The sequence below is a fragment of the Sciurus vulgaris genome, assembly GCF_902686455.1.
Source record: "Sciurus vulgaris genome assembly, chromosome: 18".
NCBI classification, from domain to species: Eukaryota; Metazoa; Chordata; class Mammalia; order Rodentia; family Sciuridae; genus Sciurus; species Sciurus vulgaris.
This window is the reverse complement of record NC_136479.1, coordinates 11,178,577-11,196,558: the sequence shown is the minus strand read 5'-3', so window position 1 is coordinate 11,196,558 and position 17,982 is coordinate 11,178,577. Positions and strand designations below refer to the sequence as shown.

Sequence of the window (17,982 nt, the reverse complement as noted above, 5' to 3'; positions counted from 1 at the left end):
AAGGCAGTAAGCCTGAAGATGTGACGACAGTCCTGGCTGGTGCTTGGCCTGGTGCTGACTGCAGAGCAGAACCAAGTCTTAGAAACACCTCAAAAAGAGCCTAAATTATAAAATGCTTTTTTAAAAAACAGTCTCTTATCCTTGCTAGATATGAATTCTGTTTTCTACTGAATATAGAAATGTGGTTTTTGGTTTTGTTTGGGGACCACAGGATTGAAAGTTTTGCTGACATTCTATTTAGAACTGAAGCAACTGACATAAGATTCTGTTACACAGTCAAAGAAAAATTAAACAAGTTTAAAAATATGGATGCATTTTCCAATAGTTTAATGAGGATAATATGTTCCCACTGTATTTTAGTAGGAACAAAAATAACCAAGGAGCAGACCTGTGAATCTCAAAACGCCCAATGCCTGCACTCTCCAACACCCTATGAATGCTATAACGCTTGATGGCATGTAGGGTGTTAATATGCAAGAGACCGAGAGGAAAAGAAGGCGGAGGCAATTTCCAGCTCAGAAGTGGGTGCCGGGGAGAGTGGGGTCTGTCTGTGGGAGAAGCTCCATCAAGACTATCTTTCCTTTATCCCCAAGGGGATCCACAAAACTGTCAAAAAGGAAGTGTAATGAAAACATCAAAAGATCTTCTTGTTTTAAAGCAAAAAACTAAAAAAAAGCAAAAAACTTAAAAAGCAACAGATGTACTTGCCAGTCAAATATATCAAACACATATATTTGCAACAACTTGATTTGCAAACAAACACTACTGACAACAGCTTGTTAGTCGTGATTGTGCACGGGTCATTTCAGGAACCCTCATGCAGCAGGAGGGCAGTCTGGTGGCTCCATCACTGAAGACCAGAAATCACTTTCAGGTTGACATGTATCCTCTACCATGGGGTAGCACACAAAACGGATGCATGACCCTGTGAACGATTTCTAATGTCACTTTTGACACCAAACGGATGGGCCTTTCCCCATATCAACCAATTCATCACCTGGATGTCCAATGATTCAGTTCAATTCTGACACTATATGCATGGAGTTAGGATCAGACTGACAAGAACGCCTCCACTGCAGGCCACTCATACTACAAACTTGGGGTGCTCCCATAATACACTATTCAGCTTTGAGAATTTACTAGAATGGCTCACAGAATTAAAGAGGGTACTTTGCTGTTTTATTATAAAGTATACAACTCAGAAACAGCCAAATGGAAGTAATGCACAGAGCAGGGGGCGTGCCAGGGGCATGCCCTCTCCAAGCATATCACCCTTCCTCTCTTACCAGGCCTTGGTCTCTTGGGACTGAGCCTGCATCCTAAAGCTACCTAAGGCCTCCAGCTACCGTCCTCTTGTTAGCATACCAAATCACTCATCACTTTGGAGATTCCAAGGATCTTAGAAAGAAGCTCTTGTGTCAGAAGCTGAGCACCACGATAAAATATTATAACAAAAGATGTTCCTATCACCCATTACTCAGGAAATCACAAGTTTTAGGAGTTCTATGCCAGAAACCAGAAATAAAGACCAGAAACATTTCTTCTTATATCAACATATCATAGACACCATTCGCTAGTTGTTAAAATAAAGCATAAAACAGACCATTTACATTTTCCATCCAATTTCCTGTATGTCTGGACAAACCAACAAACAGCCCCACCTAGGTTGCACTGCCTAATGATAAACAGAATGATCTTTCCAAATAATGTTCTAAAAAAATTTGCCTTTGATTTTCTCAAGAAGCAAGGGCATCATACATTACTCAAAGCAGTTGAGGCTCTCAACTCCCCCAGGCACCTTCATTTATTTACTGCACACCTGTCAGGTATCTGCAGGTAACTGTATGCAGGGTACTTTATGGGATGCAAACCTATGGGAAAAAGCAGCAGTATCTGTGACTGGAAGATCCATTTTTAATCAAAGACATTAGGAGCTGGGTGCAGTGGCGCACACCTATACTCTCAGCAGCTTGGGAGCAGGAGGATCAAGAGTTCAAAGCCAGACTCAGTAAAAGCAAAGTTCTGTCTCTAAATAAAATACAAAATAGGGCTGTGAATGTGACTCAGTGGTCGAGTGCCCCTGAGTTCAATTCCTGGTAAGTTTCCCCAGCCGCACTCCCCCCCCCCCCCCAAAAAACAAAAGAACATTAGGAAGAACAAGAATTTAGAGGGGAGGCAGACTTGAAGTAACTTGTAATGTTTTTAAGTCGGCCGATTATCTACCCTTTTTATTTTTCACCTGTACCAATAGGTGAATAATACTGTGGATACACTATATTCATCTACACCAACTGGCAAATAAATATGTTGAATATGAGGCATAATGGCCTATCAAGAGATGCATGTATGCTAGGAGTACAGAAGAGGTAGAGCTTGCCTAGCACGCATGAAGCCCTGGCAGGCACCCCCCCAAAAAAACCAAACCAAACCAAAACAAACAAACAAAAAAATCATCAGGTACATTGACACTTCTGATTCGCTTTAAACTGCAACCCTTCCTTTTCTTGTAGTGCTAGGGATTGGACCCAGGGCCTCATGCATGCTAGGCAAGTGCTCTACCACTAAGCCACATCCCCAGCCCTGACAAAGGCTATTCTGAAAACAACTACTAGTTATGAAAAGTACCAAACAGGTACAAGTTCATTATTTTAGAAAATATCAAACTTCCTTTCAGTACCTCCCACTCATCATAAGTGTCACAAAAAAGTGTAATAAGTGGCAACAGGACCTTAGAGGCAAAATGTTCAAGGCCAGGAAGAACACAGCCGGAATGCTGTATACAGCTTAATGGTCATGCAACACCAAAGGCAGACGTTGGGTAGAATTTGTTGGTGCTCCTCCAGGACTGTAAAGGGAAAAGAGACCTGCATATAGAGGACCTGACACTTCCAAAGATCAAAGAGGCATTTGTGGTCGTGGGCTCAAGATGTTTTACCAAGTAAAACCTCTTCCTCCCTTTGCAGCCGGTATACTCAGGAGTGTTCCGTTTATGTGGAGAAAGTCCAAGATGCTGGAAGTCACTCAGCCCTCTCACACAGCTGTAGTTCCTAAGAGTATCATATAAGCTGGTGTGCTAGTCGGGTCTACGGATATCTTGAGGCCCCGTGCTGACAAGATTTCATTCCCGTAGCCCCAAACTGAAGACTAGACTGGTCTTGCTCCCTGTCCTGTGGTGGCAGCACAGCTGCCTAAGAAGCCAGTCTCCTTGGTGATAGCCTCATGTCTGTGAACTGCACCTGAGAGTTCCTCTCTGGGAGGTGAAAGTGCACACCAGCCAATGACATCAGCCTGCATGCTGTTACTAGGTCGACTCACACTCAGTACCTTCCATGGCCATCATGCAAATTACCTGCATGCAAGAAAACCATACATGTGAAGCTCTACAATTCTCAGTGGAAAAAACAGGTCAAGACACTCAGTGACTGTGTACATCTTACAGAAAACAAAAGATTGAAGTAATAGAGTGAAACAGAATTTGTGTTAAACTGCTCACATTAGAACACCTTCAAAGAATGTCATTTTGTCTTTATCTTTGGAAAATCTAGAAACACATTGTCTTAAGAGGTTCTTAGGTTTAAAATAAAGGTTTAGAACAGAGTTTAAACCTGTTTGATTGTCTAAGGAGGAAAGGAAGTTAGAAAGAAAAATAGGGCTGATACAAGAAAGCACTCTTCCTACAGGCAGCACTGTATTCTTGGTGCAACACATTTACCCCAAGGTGAGAATCTGACACCAGCTGTGTTTCTAGATGGCAAAGCTCAGAAGAGGCACATGAGGCACCCTGTCAATGAGGGGAGATGAGGGCACAATCCATTTGCCTCTTGTAAGTACTGCATCTTTCTTAAACAGCCCAAATTCAAAGCATTTTTTAATTAAAAAATATTACGCACATTATAAGAGACATATTCATTACACAAATTAAGAAAATAGAAAACAATAGGAGAAACTGAAAAAGAAAATTGCTGATTATATCCCCCAGAGACACAACTGCTGCTATCATAGTGGTATATTTCCTTTAAGCATAATTTTTGATTCTCTGCTTCAACATACTGCAGTCATATTCTAAACGCAACAATAAACATTATTTTAATGGATATATAAAATATTCTGTTGGGTGGCTATGCCATTGTGAGCTAAATATCCTCCATTTACCACTTAGATTCTTTCCAATTTTTGCAGCTATAAATAATGCTGTAGAGGAATTTTTATAAAGTTTATTTCTCATTTCTAGTTATTTCCTAAATTTAAATCCATGATCATTAAGTAATGAGACTATTTTCTTCCTGTAAAACTGTTGAAATTATAGTAGATATGTGAGAACACGGATACAGATGGCTTTATATCCATCTCATTTAGTGAAAAAATCTTAAGTACTGAATTTTTCCAAGGAGATGTGTCTTATTTATGTCTTACACCTTACATTCATGATTTCCTATTACATGTCAACAAGGAGAAAATTGCATATAATTTTGAAAATTTTACTTAATCCTTATTTCTTGTCACAACAGATAAAAACAAAGTTAGGTCAACAGAAGTGCTTTGAACTTGCTCTATTTTTATACAAGATTTTAATCACCACTCCAAAAGTCAGTTCATCTAGTGATAAACTGGAAATGCTTCTTGTGTGCTTCTTAGTACCACAAATATTTTAGATATAAAAAAATTGTCTTCATTTAGTTACTTCCCCTGTTCCTAAGTGATTTAAAGTGACAAAAATTTAAAATTAGTTTTCAACATAAGGTATCTTAAAATATATATTTTTTTCTTTTCAGTACTAGGGATTGAACCTGGTGTGCTGTACCACTGAGCTACATTCCCAGCTCTTTTTTATTTTTTATTTTAAGAGGGTCTTTAAGTTCTTGAGACTGGTCTCGAACTTGTGATGCTGCTGCTTCAGTCTTCCAAGTCACTGGGATTGTAGGAGTGTGTCACAAAATACAATAATTTCGACCACATTATGCTTATACCCCAATTAAAAAACTTCAGGGCTGGAGTTGTAGCTCGGCAGTAGAGCACTTGCCTCACATGTGTGAGGCACTATGTTTGATTCTCAGCACCGCATATAAATAAGTGAATAAAAAAAGACTTTATGTTCAAAAAAATTTAAAACTTCAGCAGCATTCTGAACCAAAATGGTATGTTCATTCTCTTTTGTTTCTGTAAGTAGAATGTTTGAAATATTTCCTTAACATGATGTAATCAAAGTAATTTTCACTTTAAAAATAATTATATAATTATGAATTAATAACCAGAGGGCAGTTTAGTATGAGTTGAGCAAGCCAAAAAGAAGCATGGCTTTGACCAGGAAGTCTGCCTGAAGACTGTACTACAACAAAAAGGAGGAAAGGCCACTTTGAGGGAAACAGAATGGCTGGCAGCACAGTCTAGGAAATGCTCTCTGAACATCCAGATTTCAGAGATGGGGTCTGAGGAGGGCAAGCTGGGGTGGGGAAGGGGAATGAGCAGCTCTCTGCAAGTTAGAGGGATGATCTAAAATATATTATTTAATAATGGGACACTGGATAGAATAAACCACAGAATCATAAGGGGTGAAAAAGAACCACCACCACCACCAAAAACCTTACCAGTCAAGTAACGGCTAAGTGAACCAGAGGCAAGAAGACTATGCTAGAATCAGCGGTGGATTAACTCGAGTCAGTGCCAGGCAATGAACAGATCCTGTTCCCCGCCCCAGCAGAAGCTTGCATAGCTAAGAGTGCGAGGTAATTGGTCTTTGGAGAAAATGTACTATGCATTGTTTAAATAGGATTAAGTGGGCTGGGGTATTAAAAAGGTATTAAATGGAAAAGTGAAAGTCAACCCATCCCACCAAGACCTCCTATTCTTTTTCCAAAACAACCAGTTAAATTTCTATGGGTCCTAAAAATGTTTTGTGAATATTCCATCAATATTACATACAAAGTATGCAAAGGAAATACATGTGTGGCATTATATTGTTCATGTAGTTTGGGAATTTGCTTCAAACGGGGAACAGGGAATCTACCCTTTCCTCTTCAAACATGTATTAATTGTATAGTACACACTTACCGTTTTTTTTTTTTTTCCCTACTATAAACAATGGCACAATGAATAGGCTCATTCAGGCATCCTTTGATGATCTATCTATAGGTTAAATTTCCAAAAATGGAGCATGTACTTCAGATCCTGATAGAATCATTCTGCCATCCAAATGATCATACACACCTATAGTTCCACTTACAAGGTAAGAGTACCTTTTTGTTCCTATCCTTCCCTGCATTATACATCATTATGTTTTAAGGTAACTTTGAATTTAGAAACAAACTGGAATGTAGTCTCATCTACTTGGAGGCCTGAGGTTAGAGGATCACTTGAGCCCAGGAGTTCAGAGTCCAGCCACAACAGGTAAGAACCAGTCTAAAAAAAAAAACAAAACCCAAAAATACAACAACATCTACTATTAGGCATGATATCATGCCTACTATTATGATATCATGCCTAATAGTAGAATTTCATATAACTAATGAGCAGTAGGGACCATAAGAGAGCAAAAGTCACATAGATGATTCCTGGGTTGTAGGTTTAAGCACCTGGTACACTATTTCTGAGATAAGGGACATAGATTTGCCATTCAGAAGCTCAGTACTGGACCTGTTTGAATAGGAAGTGGAGATATCAAAACAGCGATTGGCTTTTGTGGGTCCAGATTTCAAAGACTGGAAGGAATCTGGGAGTTGTCACCTTTGCGGTATTTAAAGCCACCAGAGTTTGCTGAGGAAAAGGATTTAAACAGAGAGGGCAGAAGCAGCTCAGGATCGAGGTCCTAAGAAAGTCAATAATTAAAAGCTTCTTTATGGGTGAGATATGGAAGAATGATCCAACAAAGGAAGTCAGAGGAAGTCATATAAGAAGGTGAAAGAACCAGGTAAAAGTACTTCTAGAAGAGGGCATGGATAATAGTCAAATGCTGCTCCTCCAACACAGGAACTGCTTTTGTAAGTGACGGGTGCAAGTGGGACTGGAGGAGGTTAGGGAGTGAAGGAGGCAGGAGCAGGAGGCATTTAACGAAAGCGTGCTTCAAGATGTGCGGTGGGGGAGAGAAGGAAGCTTGAGGGTGTGGAACTTCAAGGGGGAAGAGTCTTGAGCAAGTTATGGCTGTTAAAGAGTCAGAGAGAGGGGTGGCAGGGAGGGAAGGAATGCACATGAGCAAGAGGAAGGGCAAGAGGACAAGACAGCGGTTCCTTCAGGCTCTGGGGAGGAGACCCAGAACAGGCAGGGTGGTCTTTGCTAAGAGGCCCTGTCACAACACTGGGAGTGAGGACTGGACACCACTGCAGGAAGTCTCACGCTTTGCTCTGGGAGTTCCCAGATGATAGCTTTTATTTTCTTGGAGAAGAAAGAAGAAAAGGGTCATCTGCTGAAAGTAAGATGGATGAAGGAAGGTTAGTTTTGAGGCCAGCAAAGCCATTTGAAATAATTCGAGCAGATGGTGAAAAGCAAGGTGAAAGAGAAGCATCATAATTTAATACCTAAATGCTCCAACTAATCAGGCAACAGCCCAGGGAAGAGATGTCTGTTAGGAAACGAACAAGGCATTCGTTGGCTCTAAACTACACCATCTTTATCAGAGAAAAAGATCACAAGATACAAAATTAGAATATTTGGCAGGACGTGCTAAGGCTCATTACATAAAATTTTAGTTAAGAACAATTGCAGCCCAGAGATTCCATTCCTAGGTGAAATACAAAGAATTGAAAGCAAGTAATCAAATACATGTAATATATACATGTTCACAGCATCACTATCCTTAATGGACAGCTGGTGGAAAATGTCATCCACACATAAATGGGCAAATTGTGGTCTATGGATACAATGGAATATTATGCAGCCACAAAAAGGAATTAAGTATTTAAGCATACTAAATGTTAATGAACCTGGAAGAAATTACACTAAGTGAAAGATGCCAGGCACAAAAGGTCACTTAAAATTTCATTCATATGAAATATCTAGAATAGGCAAATCCAGACAGAGTACAGATGGTGGTTGCCAGGGACTTGGCAGAGGGGACACAGGAGGGGCAAAGGGACTGCTTAATGGCTATGGGGTTTTCTTTTAGGATGAAGAAAATGTTTTAGAACTACACAGTGGTGGCCATTGCACAACATTGTGAAATATACAAAACGCTACTAAATTGTTCACTTTAAAATGGTTAATTTTATATGAAGTTCACCTCAGTAAATTAAAAAAAAAAAAAGAAATCAGGGGAACAGACTTTAACAAACTACTTTTTCAATAATAAAATCATCAATTTTCTACCCACTTACAGCAGGCCCCCTCTTATCAACATAATTCCAATAATGATTAACGGTGACTTGATCTTTTAATGATTTGACAATTAGAGTTACAGCTAGTCTATATTCCCCATCTAGGTTATATTCTTCCCCTCGACTTCCCTAGAAATAGAACCTATCTTTACTTTTCTAGCATCTTTCACAGTGCTCACTGCATACAGAAGTTTTAAAATACATGCTTTACTTCATTTCACATGGTATAGTTAGAGTATACATTACAGAGTTACAGTTTTCTAAGAGAGTACTGGTCCACATTTAGGAACAAATTACCAAAAGGATTTTCCACGGCCAAGTAATTGTCACGGGACAAACCAACACTGTTTCTTTTATTTCACTGTGTGAATTTGGGGTCTGAGGCTACTTTTGAATTAATGTTAATAATAGGAACAGAACACAAAATATAATTATGCAGTTTTGAAGGGTAAAAGACTATATAGGAGAGGCTATGGGTAAAGAAGACGAACATGAAAAGGTGGTCGATACTAACTTCTTTTCATCGTCACTTAAAATTAATGTGTAATTCGTGCTACATTAAAGACAGAGTTAAGCACTCTAATGATGCTAAAAGGAGCAACCAAAGACCATAGATTTTCGGTTATATTTTCAGGGGACTAATTTGCCTACTATAAAATAAGGTTCTTCAAGTAATTTTTAAAAATGGAATGCCAAGAGGCCAGAAATAAAACAGTGGGGTGTCCTGTAAGAGCTGTGCCATCTGCACTGATTAAGCAGACTTCTGTCGCCACTTCCTGTTTGAAACAGCAGTAGAGGTACACAGTGTGCACGTAAGTCTAAAGCTCAGACACTATAAAGAGCAAACAGCATTTGGATCAGAATTTTTTTTTTTTTTTTTTTTCAGTGCTGGGGTTTGAACTCAGGGCCTCAGGCATGCTAGGCAAGCACTCTGCCACGAACTATATCCTCAGCCCTTGTATCAGGAATTTTTATATTATGACTATTTTCTGATTAAAAAGGAACAACAAGGGGCTGGGGAGATAGCTCAGTCGGTAGAGTGCTTGCCTTGTAAGCACAAGGCCCTGGGTTCGATCCCCAGCACCCAAAAAAAAAAAAAAAAAAAAAAAAGGAACAACAATTAAGTTAACTAAAAATACTGTGCAGACTACTGTTTGAAAAAAGTTGGTCCTTAGACTAAGTAGGAAATACCGGCTCTCATTTCAATGTAAGACCATATCTACTGCATCCTCAAGAAGCACATGAAGGTGGGATGACTGCAGAATTCTAAACCATAGTCCCTTGTCTGTGAGGAGGTCCTACAATCCAGAGTACAGCATTTACCTCTGTTAGAAATTAAAGAACAAAACTGAAGGAAAAACTAAAATGCTAACAGAACTGCCGTTATTCCAGGCGACCCCACTGTAGGTTTCCTGCATTACTTTGCAGCATGAGCTTAGGAAGACAATGTTTTCAACACTTAGCTTGGAAATTTACAGGAGCTCTGATAACTCTCTGGTTGGCTGTTGCTTCTATTGCCATGGAAACAGACTGCTAAAAATGGGGCATGTTTCTCTAAACTGATCATACCTTCACACAAATTTCCTTCTCCTTTCTGTCAAAAGTTGTAATGAATTTAAAATATGCTTCTCGTGGTATGACAATGTGATATTAAGCCTGGGGCCTGGTATAGAATGGCCAAGTATAAAAAAAAAAATCTCATTTGGTTCAGAAGTAGTAAAAATAAAGTGCACAGTGGCATCGGTGGAAATGCAACACAAATAACACACTGCAAGAGCAAAGGCATCCACTTAACTGCCTGATCTCTGGCAATGCTAAGAGGTTAAAACTATTATTTTTTAAAAATAACATTAAACATGAAGAATCATGTGTTCTATATCAGAACCTCTAGATTTCTTAACTATATTGTTTCAAAAGAAGTTAATGCTTATTTTTCTTTTTGGGAGACAATAAAAATTCTACGTTCTATCACTGCATTAGAATCAGTGCAGAGCTCCAGGCAGAGGTGCCTGGGGTTGAAGCTGTTTCCTAATCACTCTGCAATGGTGAGATGTACATGTCTAAAAGAGCCTGTGATTTCTTAATGGAAATTCCTAAGGTGGGTTCTAAGAACACAAGAATAATTAACAATGAAAGAGAAAAAACAGGGGAGTATTGTTCCCCCCCAAGAAAAGTAAGTACCTACTGCTGTACTGAGGCCACTTGATCCAGGCTCAGTATTTTGGTTTTTCTTTTAAGTGACAGGCTCATACATGCATACTCTCTCTCTTTTCATGCGGGTAACACACCTTCACATGTATGCATTCGCATATACATATCCATATACATAAGTGCAAGGTGCACACCAAACATAAAGACATCTGAGATCTACCACAGTTTGTGTGATCTTAACATCACAGCAGCTGCGCATGACGATCCAGATGACAATGAACCAAGCAGTTACGCAGAGCCTGGAGGGTCGCCCAGCTATCCCTTGCCACACACCACAGTCAATCGTTGAGCAGGTATTGCAAGAGCATGTTTTGTAAAGTAGTATGTGCGAAAAGACTGCTGTGTGCGTGGTTTTGGTGTTTAGACTCCAACACAGACAATCTATTGACTTCACTCTTTCAGTTCAAATAAATAAGAAAAAGTATAACTGTAGGCAGTGAAGACGCACGTCGGAACTCACAGTTCTATGATTGTAGACAAGCAATGAATCATAGTAACCGACAGGCAGCGACTGGACACTTGCACCTCCTCAGAAATGGCCCTCTCTGTGTTCTCCTGCTTCAGCATCCTAGAAATCGGTCCGACTTTGCCCCAGCCTGGAAAGGTCGGCTAGGTAAAGCAAACAGAGTCCTCGCATGTAGGAGGGCCTACCCGTGTCAGGCATCACCCCAGGAACTTTACGTGTAAGCCCTCATCTCACCTCTCTAGAAACCTCGCAAGGTGGGTACCCATATTTATTTCTACAAAGAAATCAAGCACTCATTCAACACTACACAATTAGTGAGAAGCAGAACCAGAATCAGGAAGGTGCAGTGCTTCCATAAGGCATTTTTTCTTACAAAATTAATTTTAGTAAACAAAAAGAAATATGTCCCACTACTCTATTAAGTCTTGGCCATGGTATCAAACAACCTCAAGAGTGCTTTTAATCATACTGACCCTATATAAAAAGAAATCCTACACGTTACAATTCCAATAGAAAAAGTTGTATGTGCCAATAAAAACTCACTGGTGCTACATACTCAACTGTGTCCCTCTCAAATCCACATGTTGAAGCCCTGACCCCAATGTAACTTTATTTGGAAACGGGGCCTTTACATGTAAAGTTAAATGAGGTCATAAGGGCAGAACCTAGTCCATAGGATTAGCATCCTTGTGAAAAGAAACAGAGCTCGCTCTCTTCCTTTCTCTCCCTGTGCACTCACCATGGAAATGCCACCTGAACACACAGCAAAGCTGCAGGCCAAGAGGAGGGCCCTCACAAGAAAATGAACCCTACCCCATTTTCCAGGCTTCTGAAATGTGGAAAAAAGTTAAGTCCTGTCATTTAAGCCACACAGTCTATGGTATTCTCTTATGGCAGCCTGAGCAGACTAAGATAACTAGGAAGGCACAAAGAAGTTCTAAGCGTATACTCCTCACCACTTAAAAAGGCTATTTTAAAAAAGCCCTGATAAAGCTATCATTAGGAAATAATTGAAAACGGAATGCTTCAAGCTTCATTTGTATTTTTCTGAAAGCTTTTGTCATGAAAGTAGAATAGTGTCATGATAGTGTACCACATTACCATGGAGGGACAAATATGATAAAGTAGCACTTAAATGCCTATCCCAATACTGCTCACAGACTTTAACAGGGGCTAAGTGGCAATTCTGAAGCACCCCTCTCCTTTGAAAGATGGAATCAGGGTAACTACAGCAACCCATGCGCATGTTCCTGATACGCCACCACTGGGGACAGTGCACTCCTCTGAAACAATTCACTGAGGGAGAAGCACAGGCACTGGGCTATGAGCTCTGAACACAGAGAACAAAACACATTCAGCTCTTTCCTCAGAGACCCTACAGTCTGGAAGAGAGGTGAAGACCTATAAAATGATCGTGATGGATGCTTAGGAGGACTAAGAGGATCCACATGAGTTTGAGGAAGGGCGATGGCAGAGAGGCCTCTGTGAGGAGGTGGCGCCTGCAGCGCAATGAAGGTTGAGCCGCAGCGCTGCAGGAGAGTCGTTCTGAAAGACCAGTGCCAGAGGGAAAGTGGAGGGAAGTCCTGGAGACCAGCAGGGCCTTTCACCCATGGGTTTCAGATTTTATTCCAAACAAATGGGAACGATAGAGCAAGCCTACATTTCAGGATGACTGCCTTGTATCTCTGGAGGGCGCTGGACCAAAGCGGCAGGACTGCAGGGATGGGGGAGAGAAATCAGCAGATTCCTGCCAAGGGCCTGTTTGAGGAAGGGGCTGGACCAGGTGTTGCCCGAGTGAAGCTGTGAGTGGAGAGGTGAAGTACTGCTGAGGAAGATCAGACAGGTCTGGTGACAGGCCATGAGGAACAGGCTAAGAAAAGTGTCAAGGGTACCAGCATGAGTGTTAGTTGGACAGAGATGGGAAAGCCCAGAAAAGTATGTTTGCTGGGAAGAAATAAGAGGGCAACGGGTGACATTAGGGTGGTAGACAACTGTGTAGGAGAGAGGCCCATCCTTTGCTCATCTGTACCGAAGCATACAGCTTTCTTCTGTTGTTTCTTTCCTGTGCATGTGCGTGCGTGCGTGTGTAACTTTTATTTTTCTCTCTTTGGGCTCTGAGGTCCTGGAATGCAGTAGCTCACAACATCCATCATGGGGCTATGTGAAACATTTCTGCTCAATGAAATTATTCCCAATAAAAATTAAACTACACGATTTCGTGTCAAAGGTAATCATGTCTGGGGAGGGGGGATCTTTCGCTTCTTCATTCTACCTGTATATTATCTGAATATAAACACCACAGAGGGCTGGGGATGTAGTTCAGTTGGTAGAGTGCTTGTTTGTAAGCACAAGGCCCTGGGTTCAATCCCCAACACCTCAAAAAAAAAAAAAAAAAAAAATATATATATATATAAACACCACATCTCCTGTCTTTCCAAATTTTCTTTTTTAAAACACTAATTTAGTGGTAACTCACTGTATGGTACTTGTAGAATACTGGCAGAAAAAAAGAAGTAAAAATCCCCAGAGAAATTTAAACAGATGTTGCAAAATTCACATACTTTACTTATAGAAGACTTCGTAACACTATTTTGTTATCGTTGCCTGTTTATTTGTCTGCTTCTCCACTGTGGTCTAATAAATTTTAGTGGAGTCAACAATTCCTTTATTATATTTTGGTTGTCAATTTTAAAGATGTCAGAAGCAGCATATTAGGAAAAGGAGAGTAGCAGGAAGTGGGAGATGACAAAAATCAAACACCAAATAACAGTTCTATCTAGCAATCTAGTAATGATCTCGGGTTCAGTCTGTGAGCAGGCAAGCAATCTTACGCATCTCAGCAATGCCTTACATTTTGGGTAAGCCATTAACTTATAATTGAATTAATATATTGGAAGGTAATAGCTCAAATCATTATATCCAGTTTAAGAAGGCAGTGAGAGGCATAATACTCTTTAAATATTTGTTGCATTATAACAACAACATGTTTGTGAGAGGCAAGACCTTGGGAATGAGGAATAAAAATTGTATCCCCAAGAAACATTATGGTTCAGTAGTGAAGACAGTAGAGACATGTATCACAATGGACTATGAGGAAATGCCATAAAAAGACTCTGATAAAATTTGGGGGGACATAAAGGGGAGAATAAAGTATTTTCAGATGATGAGATCAAGTAACAGTCCTTAGGAAATGGCACAGGAACTGAGTTTTAAGACTCTGGGCCTGCAAAGCTGGGTGACAGGAGAAAAGCCTAGAGCAGCCTTATTCAGTGGAACACTCGGTGACAGAAGCCTTCAACGGCAGCAGTCATGGAGCTACTGGCTGGCAAATGGACTGAGGGGGCAGGATTTACATTTTTTTTTTCTAATTTTAATTATTTAATTAATTTGTTTTGTTTTTTTGAGACAGGGTCTCACTAAGTTGCCCAGGGTGGTCTCAAACGATCCTCTTGCTTCAGAGGAGCAGTTAGGACTACAGGTGCATGCCACCATACCTGGTTTCATTTCAATTATTTTAAATTTAAATACCTTTCTGTGGTTAATGGACATCAAAGGTAGAATTGTGGATAAGTTCATTTCCATCACTTCAAAGTTTTGGTTCTTTGGCAAAGATATTTAATCTATATTCCTATACTACTACTATAACTTATACTACTAGGATCATGCAAAACATGTCAGACAAATGTTCATTTGCTTCTAAATAAATCTACTATAGATATGTCCCAGTACAACATGTTGAATTACTTCATGTTTCCTGGGCAACCTACCACAAACTTTTAAATGCTTCATCTCAGCTATTCTTAACCACTCTGGCAAAATCAAGAATGTGGTTCCCCAAATCTGTAACTCTTCCTTGCCACCCAATGCTGTGGTTGAGCCACACAATCAAAGGAGCCCAGATCTCCGAGTCACTTCTTGGAGGACAGTTGCCTAAGACACAGCATTTAACCCATATGAGTGTGTTCTGAGCAAGAACTGCACTTTGAGTGGTTAAAACATTGCATTCTGGGGTTGTTAGAGCCCTTTAAGACCAAGTAATTAATACACAAGCCAATTTTCCTTCTGTGGTAACTTATTTTCAATGACAGAGAGCTCTTTATATGGAATATCAATTTTTCCTTTTTATATTCATTTGCCTTTGATAAACATGGAATGTAACTAACTTGTAGCAATGGAATTACAATTTATTTCTCCCCAAAATGACATATTAATGTTTATCTAAATCAAACATCTCAATTTATTTGATTTTTCCTGAAAATTCATAATTATTGATTTTTGTTGTTAAGTCAGAGTGATTTGTAATATCCTTCTTGGTTATAGATCTAGAAATTAAATTTAAATCTCATGTGTTCAGCATAATTAAAAAATGTTCATAGTGTTTTGTAGACAAGTTAGAAGTTAATATTTCCTATTGCTGCTTTTGACAAAAGAAACTAGTTTAAAGAGACTGCTATTTTGAATTTGTTCAGGGGAATGTATGACTGTTCTTGCTATTCTCACGTGGAAGAAAAATTAAGTTTTCCAACTACACATGTGGTTGGTATTTACCGAGAAGGCTATGTACACATTAACAAAACTGAGGTGAGGTGCTTGACTGTCCAAAGGATTCCCTGGCTTGTGATGACAACGCTTTGTTCCTAGGTGGTGCCCTTAGGACCTCGCCTTCAGGCTGGCGGTGTGTCTCAGTGGCAGAGCGCTGGCCCAGCATGCCAGAGGCCCTGTGTTCGATTCTCAGCACCACAAAGGCAAACAAAACCCTTCTTTCAATATTTCAAAATGTGTTACTACATTTTCTTGTTAAGATATTACATAAATTCTGGACTCCTATGATTATTTCTTACAAAGTCCGTTTCTGTCCCCCATCCCATAATAATTTCAATTAGCACTGCCAACAGTTATGGAATTTGAAAATATATCAATATCAGCAAGCACTTAAGGGACTTCCAGTCCCTTAGAGTCATAAGTTGACAATACCAGAGACCAAACTGGTGTCTATGTGATTAGAATCAAACTAACATTTATTCTTCCTTTATTATTGAGAAACTTAAAATTCAAACATTTAAAAAAATTCTAGAGGTTGTTTTCAAACAAAAAACAACTTGCTAACAATGAGTGGAAAACAGAAGAGTATTGATGTGAAATCTAACACTTTTAATAAGTGTCCCTTAACAAACAAGGCATAAACTATGAGGCAGTATTAATAGTCGCTTGTATATTTGTCTCATTTGACAAAACAGCATAATTAAACTCCAGGGCATTTTGAAACCAATTAGAGGTCTTTGAACAACTGTTGTCATATCATATCAATCACCTTTCAGAGATTAATACAACTGATGTACAACCTAATACCTGAAAGTAGACGAAGCTGCCCAGGTGCTTCTCCTGATTATTGTCTGCCAATTTGCTAAGCTGACCATTGGTTGTCAATTTGCAGGCAGTAACTGTGACACATTGAATTTCAGAAGTTCGGTTTTTCAGAGGGAACAAAGGCATTTTCAAATGACTCCCAATAAAAAAGCAGCTTTCCACAAAATTTCTGAGTTAGCAGATAACCCTTGATATAAATTTGTATTATTTTATTATTATTTTGCAGAAAATGAGCAGAAATATGATCATTAAGATAGTAAGTAATCAAAATCCCACTCAGTGAAAACTGTGGTGAGATAGATGGATTTTACGATCCCATCATTTCTGTGGAGTGTTTTAAACATGGAAGTTCTTCCTCCACCTCTTTACACCTATGAATTTACCAGACAGTAATATATACAGACTACTTTTCTACTTTAAAGATCTATACCAGATTTTAAATTTTAAATAGAAGAAAAGAGTAACAAAGGATTAAAATAAAGTGAGTAAGAAGGGGCATGAGAAACTGACATTACACCTGGTATCTCATAAAAACAGTAGAAAGTTGATATTGTTTATCCTCATTGTAAAATTGAGGAAACTAAGGTTCAGAGCACTGAACCTGTTCAGGGCCACAAAACTAGTAAGCAATGTGTTGACATCTGAACCTGAGGACCTTCCCCTCAGTCCATGTTCTTTTACTCAGTCAACATTATACTACTGCTCCTGTATAAATCCCAGAATTGCCAGGAAGACTCCATACATTATGTAACCATCTTGACTCTACTTGGCTATTGACTCCTACTTTGTTTTCATCCATCTATCCATCCATCTATCCATCCATCCATCCATCCATCCATCCATCCATCATCACTCTAGGGACCGAACCTAGGGCCTTGCACACATCCTACCACTGAGCTACAACCCCATTCCCCGTCTTTTTACTTTTAATCCTTGTTTTCTAAGCTCCTTAATCACACTTGGCTTTGTGATATCTTTTTATTGCTCCTATTCCATTTTCCTCTACTTTGCTGGATTTTCAAGTGGCACAAAAACTATTAATAGGAGCTCAATGCTTAAACTTGACTTAAGTGATACATAAATCCTTAAACTTTTTAATGTTTTAAAATTTTTAAGTTCCTTTCCATGAGTCTCCTGAAATGTGTCCTAAAAATCTGACCAGCATTGAGTTTTATAAGAATGTACAATAACTGCATGCTGTGCGCAAGCAGAGGCAACCCATTGTTCAGTTTTTACAAGAGCTATTTATACTTTATCGTGTGTCATTTGTTTCGATCTAGGTGTTTTTTCTACCCATACCCGTAAGTAGTTCAACCCCCTGCAAGTCCAGCTATTGTTTCTTCTTATCTTTTAAGTCTGTAATACTCTGTCATGACATTCACATACTGTAAATGTCTCAAAGAAATAAAAGGAGATATACGCTTTTGGAAGAAGCTCAAAGAGCGACTTAGGCTGACAAACTACATTTGTACTCTGTGTCTCTATATAAGATGAGCAGGAGACAGAGGGGAGGCAAAGGGTGGCTGTTGGAGCTGGAAGCATAAAAAAGGGTTACCATGGGGGTTTTTCTTCCAGAGAGGATGAGAAAACCAATTTTCACATTAAATTGAGAGGGGTGGCCCTCATATCTCAAAT

At 39.5% G+C, this 17,982-nt stretch overlaps 2 protein-coding genes across 11 annotated transcripts in view; one reads left to right on the top strand and one right to left on the bottom strand.

Moving 5' to 3' along the window:
• The window catches only part of PARN (poly(A)-specific ribonuclease), a 578,557-nt gene that overhangs the window by 296,425 nt on the left and 264,150 nt on the right, over positions 1 to 17,982 (top strand). The gene's annotated exons all lie outside the window — the stretch shown is intronic.
• MRTFB (myocardin related transcription factor B) overlaps positions 1 to 17,982 on the bottom strand; it is a 386,264-nt gene that overhangs the window by 250,243 nt on the left and 118,039 nt on the right. The gene's annotated exons all lie outside the window — the stretch shown is intronic.